Source organism: Equus caballus, chromosome 3, assembly GCF_041296265.1.
Source record: "Equus caballus isolate H_3958 breed thoroughbred chromosome 3, TB-T2T, whole genome shotgun sequence".
Taxonomy (NCBI): Eukaryota; Metazoa; Chordata; class Mammalia; order Perissodactyla; family Equidae; genus Equus; species Equus caballus.
In genome coordinates, this window is record NC_091686.1 from 116,773,872 (window position 1) to 116,782,157 (window position 8,286).

An 8,286-nucleotide genomic window follows, 5' to 3' on the forward strand; every position below is an offset into this window, starting at 1 on the left:
TTCCCCAGCAAAATGGAGGAGGATTGGTGGCAGATGTTAGTTCAGGGCTAATCTCCCTCAAAAAGAAAAAAATGATTTAGAAACCATAAAAATAGAGTTAATATTATGGAAGACAGAATTGGTGATATAGAGGATAGAAATGTAGAAATGCTTCAGGTGGAGGAGGAGAGAGAACAAAGATATTTTAAAAATGAAGAAATTATTTGAGAAATAACTGACTCAACTAGAAAAAGTAATATAAGTATTATAGGTGTTCCAGAGGTAGAAGAGAGAGAGAGAAGGGAATAGAGAGCTTGTTCAAAGAAATAATAGCTGAGAACTTCTCAAATCTGGGATAAGAACTGAACTGAAAAGTACATGAAGCCAATAGAACTCCTAATCACATCAATTCTAAAAGCCTTATCCAAAGCATATAATATAAAAACTGGCAAAAGTCAATGACAAGGAAAAAATATTAAGGGCAGCAAGGAAGAAGAAAATAACCTACAAAGGAGCCCCTATCAGGCTTTCAGCAGATTTCTCAGCAGAAAACTTACAGGCTAGGAGAATACAGAATTATATATTCAAAATACTGAAAGGCCAAAACTTTCAGCCAAGAATACTCTATCCAGCAAAACTATCCTTCAGTAATGATAGAGAAATAAAAACTTTCCTAGATAAACAAAATCTGAGGGAGTTCATTGCCACAAGGCCTGTCTCACAAGAAATGTTGAAAGGAGCCCTCTCATTTGAAACTAAAAAGCAAAGGTTTACAAAACCTAGAGCAAGGAGATAAATAGACTGAATCAGAAAATTGCAGATCTATATCAGAGTAGGTTAATAAACATTTAATTATAACATAAAAGTTAAAGGGAAGGAAAGCACCAAAAATAACTATGAACACTTCAATTTAGTCACAAACTCACAACACAAAAATGAATAATTTGTAACAAGAATAACTCAGAAGGGGAAGAGGAAAGAGATGAACCCTGCTCAGAATAATGGAGATAAGAGACTGTCAGAGAATGGATTATCTCATCAATGAGATGTTTTAGGCAAACTTCATGGTAAGCACTACACAAAAAGTCAGAGCAGAGCCATAAATCATAAATAGATAACTGAGAAAACTATCATAGAAAACCACTAGACTGAAATGGCAGTCAGAAATACAAGGGAAAAGAAATGATGGAAATGTGGAACAACCAGAAAACAAGAGACAGAATGGCAGTATTAAGCCTTCATGTACCAATAATCACTCTAAATAAGAATGGATTGAATTCTCCAATAAACAGACACAGAATGGCCAGATGGATTAAAAAATAAGGCTCAACAAGATGCTGCCTCCAAGAAACACATCTTAGCTCCAAAGAGAAATATATGATGAGAGTGACTGGGTCAAAGACAATGCTACAATCAAATGTCAAGCAAAAGAAAGCAGCTATTGCCATAATTATATCAGACAAAGCAGACTTCAAGATAAAAAAAAGACAAGGAGACACAAAGAGTGGCAGTACATAATGATAAAGGGGACATTCCATCAAGAGAACAAAACACTTATGAATATATATGCACCTAACAGGAGCAGCAAAGTATATAAAGCAACTATCAGCAGACCCAAAGGGAGAAATTGACAGCAACACAATAATAGTAGGGGACTTCAACACCCAACTTACATCAATGGATAGATCATCCAGACAGAAAATCAACAAGGAAAGAATGTCCTTAAATGAAATACTGTACTGGATGGTCTACGTATAGAACATGCCATCAAAAAACAGTAGAATACACATTCTTCTCATGTGCACATAGAACATGCTCAAAGATAGAACATATGTTGTGAAACAAGGCAAACCTCAACAAATTTAAGAAGATTGAAATAATATTAAGCATCTTTTCCAACCACAAAGCTATGAAACTAGAAGTCAACTACAAGAAAAAGGCTGGGAAAGTTACAAATATGTGGAGACTAAATGACATGCGACTGAAAAAACACTGGATCAAAGAATAAATCAAAGGAGAAATCAAAAAGTAACTGGAGAAAAATCAAAATGAAAACAACACTTCCACTCTTTGGGGATGCAGCAAAAGCAGTGCTAAGAGGGAAATTTATAGCAATACAGGGCTACCTCAGTACAGGTATACAAAACAAGAAAAATGTCAAACAAGTAATCTTAAACTAGACCTAACATCCTAGAAAAAGAAAAAACAAAGCTCAAAGTCAGAAAAAGGATAAAAATAATAAAAATTAGAGCAGAAATAAATGAAATATGGACTAAAACAATAGAAAGGATCAATGAAACTAAGAGCTGGTTCTTTGAGAAGATAAACAAAACTGACAAACCCTTAGCCAGAATCACTAATAAAAAGAGAGAGAAGTGTCATATAAATAAAATTAAAAGTGAAAGAGGAAAAATTATTGCATAAGTACAAAGGTTTACATGAGAATACTACATAAAAGTATATTCCAGCAAATGGGATAACCTAGAAGAATGGATAAATTCGTAGACTCATACAACTTACCAAAACTGAATTGAGATGAAATAGAGAATCTGAACAGACCAATAACAAGTAAAGTGATTGAAACAGTAATGAAAAATCTCCCAAAAATCAAAAGCCCAGGACCAGATAGCTTCTCTGGAGGATTCTACCAAACATTCAAAAAGATTTAATACCTATCCTTATCAAACTATTCCAAAAAATTTAAGAAAACAGTACACTTTCTAACTCATTCTATGAGGCCACCATTGTCCTGATACCAAAACCAGACAAGGACAACACAAAGAAGGAAAATTACCACTCAATGTCACTGATGAACACAGATGCAAAAATCCTCAACAAAATACTGGCAATTCAAATATAGCAATACATTAAAGGATCATACACCATGATCAAGTGAGATTTATACCAGGGATGCAGGGATGGTTCAATGTCTGCAAATCAATCAGTATGATATACCACATTAAGAAAATGAGGAATAAAAATCAGATGATTATCTCAATAAATGAAGAGAAAGCATTTGACAAGATTCAACATCCATTTATGATAAAAACTCTCAATAAAATGGGTATAGAAGGAAACTACCTCAACATAATAAAGGCCATATATGCCAATGTCATACTTAATGGTGAAAAATTGAAAACTATCGTTCTGAGAACAAGAACACGACAAGGGTGCCCACTCTCACCACTCTTATTCAACATAGTATGGGAGGTTTTAGCCACAGCAATTAGGCAAGAAAAATAAATAAAAGGTATCCAAATTGGAAAGGAAGATGTACAACTCTCACTCTTTGTGAATGACATATTCTATATATAGAAAACCCTAAAGGATCCATGAGAAAACTATTAGAAATAATCAACAACTACTGTAAAATTTCAGGGTACAAAATGAACTTACAAAAATCAGTTGGACTTGTATACAGTAATAATGAACTAGCAGGAAGAGAACTTGAGAATACAATCCCATTTACAATAGCAACAAAATATCTAGGAATAAACTTAACCAAGGAGGTGAAAGTCCTATACACTGAAAACTATTAGACATTTTTGAAAGAAATCAAAGAAGACATAAAGAAATGGAAATATATTCCATACTCATGGACTGGAAGAACAAACATAGTTAAAATGTCCATCTTACCTAAAGCAATCTACACATTCAGTGCAATCCCAATCAGAATCCCAATGATATTCTCCATGGAAATAAGACAAAGAACCCTAAAATTTATATGGAATAACAAAAGACCCCTGAATGGACAAAGCAATCCTGAGAGAAAAGAACAAAGCTGTAGGCATCATAATCCTTGACTTCAAAACACACAACAAAGCTATAGTAACCCAAACAGCATGGTTCTGGCACAAAAACACACACATAGAACAATGGAACAGAATTAAAAGCCAAGAAATAAAACTATACATCTATGGACAGCTAATCTTCAAGAAAGGAGCCAAGAACATACAATGGAGAAAGGAAAGTCTCTTCAATAAATGGTGTTGGGAAAACTGCACAGCCAAATGTGAAAGACTGAAAGCAGACCGTTCTCTTACACCATACACAAAAATTAACTCACAATGAATTAAAAACTTGAATGTAAGAACTGAAACCTTAAAATCCCTAGAAGAAAATATAGGCAGTACACTCTTTGACATCAGTCTTAGCAGCAGCTTTTCAATTACCATGGCTATTCAAGCCAAGGAAAGAAAAGGAAAAATAAACAAATGGGACTACATCAAACTAAAAAGCTTCTGCGAGGCAATGGAAACCATGAACAAAATGAAAAGACAACCCACCAACTGGGAGAAAATATTTGCAAATCATATATCTGACAAGGGGTTAATTTCCAAAATATATAAAGAACTCATACAACTCAACAGTGGGAAAGAAACAACCCGATCAATAAATGTGAAGAGGATCTTAACAGATGTTTTTCGAAAGAAGATATATAGATGGCCAACGGGCACATGAAAAGATGTTCAACGTCACTAGTTATTAGCGAAGTATGACTCAAAACTACAATGAGATATCACCTTACACCTGTCAGAATGGCTATAATTAGCAAGACAAAAAATAACAAATGTTGGAGAGGACGTGGAGGAAAGGGAACCCTCATACACTGCTGGTGGGAATGCAAACGGTTGCAGCCACGATGGGAAAGAGCATGGAAATTTCTCAAAAAATTAAAAATAGAAATACCATACAATCCAGCTATCCACTACTGGGTATTTACCCAAAGAACATGAAAGCAACAATTCAAAGAGATTTATACACCCTTATGTTCATTGCAGGATTGTTTACAATAGCCACGACATGGAAGCAACCCAAGTGCCCATCAACTGATGAACAGATAAAGAAGATGTGATACATGTATATATACAGTGGAATGCTACTCAGCCATTAAAAATGGTCCCATTTGCAACAACATGGATGGACATGGAGGTTAAGCGAAATAAGGCAAACAGAGAAAGATAAACATTGTATGATTTCACATGTATGTGGAAGACAAACAAACACATGGATAAAGAGAATGGATTAGTGGTCACCAGAAGGGAAGGGGTAGGGAGTGGGCGAAAAGCGTAATGGGGCATATACGTAGGATGACGGATAAAAACTAGACTATTGGTGGAGAGCAAGATGCAGTCTATATAGAAACTGATATGTAATAATGTACACCTGAAATTACACAATGTTATAAACCAATATGATCTCAATAAAATAATTTTCAAAAAGAAGAAAAAATTAAGGCCTTCCCATTTCAGAAATTATATATTAATTCTCCCATAGTTTCTTCTATTACTTTTTAGACATTTTGTAAATTTAAATTTTTTTCCGTTTGGAAATATTTTGGTTAATGTGTGAAGTACGGGCACAATTATTTTTATTTCTTTTCACGTGTCTACCCAATCATGCCAAGATGTTTTTTTGAAGAAATTATTTTACACGTCACTTTTGTCATAATTATATTTCTGTGTAGACATCGGTCTATTTCTAGGATTCTTCTTCTAATTATTTAATATCTTAAATTCATGAAGGACATCAATACTCTTTTAATGATGGTGGCTTTGTAGTAATTTTAATATCTGGTAGGAGTAGTCTCTATTCATAATTATATTTGGTTCATATTTTTCCTTGCTATTCTTGACTAATTTGTTTTACACTAAAAAAAGTTTAGAATCGTCTTTTATAACTTAAATTTGAAAATACATAATAACCAAGAGTATTCATGTTTTATGAGTATAATATTCAATTATTAAATGTATAGTTAAACTTGGAAAATTTGGCTTGTTTACGATGTTTAAACTTCCCATTCATAATTATAATGTGCCTTCCATTTGTTCAAGTTTTCTTTTACGTTTCTTCAAAGACACTTGAAGTCTTACTGTTTATTTCTAGGAATTTTATCTCTTGTGTTTCAGATCTCAAAAGGTTCTGTGTTATCTCATGTAATTTCTAGTTGTCTGTTCCTCCTCATTTATGTATATCTATTTTGCAGGCCACTGCCTCACTGAATTCTCTCAATGGTTGCAGCGATTTTTCAGCTGATTACTTTGCATTTTCGAGCAATCATTTTACCTGCCAGTAGCGATAATTTTAGCTCTTAGTTTACCATTTTTATACTTAACAGTATATTTCCCTTTTGTACTTAGGTTTGTTTGTGCTCAGAAATATGACCATTAACAGCCAGCATCCTTGTTCTAGACTTGAGTAAAAACACGTTTTCCTTTCGCCTGTTGGCTTTGAGGCTGAAGTTAATATGTTTATTATGTTAGAAATTCATATATTCCTATTTTATTATTTTTCAAAAATCAATAAGAAGTGTTTGATTTTATCAAAGGTCACTTTAATGTCTATAGATGTAATATTTTTTCCTGAAATATAATAATATGATCAATTATATGAAAACATTTCTGAATTTTGAATAATTCTTATTTTCCTGAATAGCATCTAATGATGGCCTACTAATATTTTAATACGCTGCTAAAACTTGCTTACTGAAACTGAGTTTATGATTTTTGCATCACTTATTTTGTTAATTTTTTGTTATCTCTCTTCCCCCATTACAATAAAAAGTTCATAAGGACCGATTTTATCTCTTGTTTTCTGCTAAAATCCCAGTACCTAAAACTATGCCTGATACAGAGTAATTCCTGAAGAAATAAGCTGACATTTATTCATTCAATAAATTGAGATTTTTACTGTTTTGCCTCTTTTGTCGAATTTCAGTGTCGAGTTATATGCACTTCATACAAAGCTCAGAAACAATTTAAGTAGCATTGGAATTATCTTTGCTTTAAAGTTATAATTAGTTTAAATCAGCTGGAAGTTTACCATGGAATTCTAAATGGTTATGAAGCAGTTAGAAAGCTCTGTGTGGTTGAGTTAAGAGACATTTAATTCCATTTGACATTTAAAAACAAATTTCTGTCTTAACACAGGTTATTTGCTATTTCATATTTGAAGTTTTTATTCCTATGTAATATCAAAGTCTGTTTGTATATCAATCTATCTATCTATCTATCCATCATCTGTCTATTTATCTGCATAAACTACCTGGAAGTAATCCATACCTAATTTAGAAACGACAACAAAAAAATCACACTTATGTCTCACTAAACAATATAACATTTTGTTTTCCTTATTTTTGTAATCTGTGGGAATAGAATCACACTGTTTGTAGTCATCTATGATATTTTTGCTCAATAATCTTTTTTTCTAAGTTCACTCTTTTGTTGTGTCTTGTAATTCATTCATTTTCATTGTAGTACAATATTCCACACATTAGCTTCTTAGCAGTTTCTTGCTCGTATGAGCTGTACAGCTGTTAATATTTTTGCCTTTGTCTCCTGGTACTTAAGAATTTCTCTACAAGATATTTCTATAAATGGGACTGCGGGTTTGTATTATGCACCCATTCAAGTTTATAATATAACTTCCAATTGTTTGTCAAAATACTTGCATTAATTTACAATTTCACCAGCAGTGTGCCAAGGTTCAATTTAAGGAATATTCAGTCTGATATTTTACATTATCAGACATTAATATTTTGCCAATCTCATGGTGTAAAGTGATATGTAATTGTGGTCTTAATGTAGATTTCCCTGCTTACTAATGAAGTGGAGCATATTTCATGTGCTTTTTCTGGCTGTGCATGTTTATTGCCCATTTGTCTTTCTTTTCCCGTGCAATTTTAGTTAACTACTAATTTGATTTCTTTAATGGTTATAGTGTTTTTCAGGCTTCCATGTGTCAGTTTTAGTAATTTACAATATCTAGAATTTCCTCTGAGTTTTACACACACTGGCATATGGTAATTCATAAATTAGTTTTCTTTTTTTCTTGTTCCAGTTTGCTGGATCTCTACTTACGGTTTCCTTTATATTTCTAATACTGCTTACTCGTGCCTGATGTTTTTATTGAATCTCACCAAATGATTATTTAATTATTTAATCTTTATTTTCCTTTTACCAGAAGATTTGATTTGCTTCTGTTGGGTTTCACATGCTAATATCAACCAGTGGCAACTTTGTCCCTCTTGAGGGTCCACAGCTTAACTGAAGAATCTCGAGTTCAACTTCCTCCTTTGCCCAAAGTGACCAGATGCTCATAGCGGTGTTTGCATTCTGGAGGATCCTTCTTAGATGTTTGCTTATCTCTTCCTGTCCTTGTTTTTCTTCCTGGGTTCTTGTTGCAGTTATTGTTTCTGTTTCATTTGTTTACTTTTTTATTTTACTCTCAGAAATTTTGTTTGATTTCTCATGAGCCAAGGAGTACCTAGCATGAACTAGGTATATTTTAGTGGGAGAGTTTTTCAGA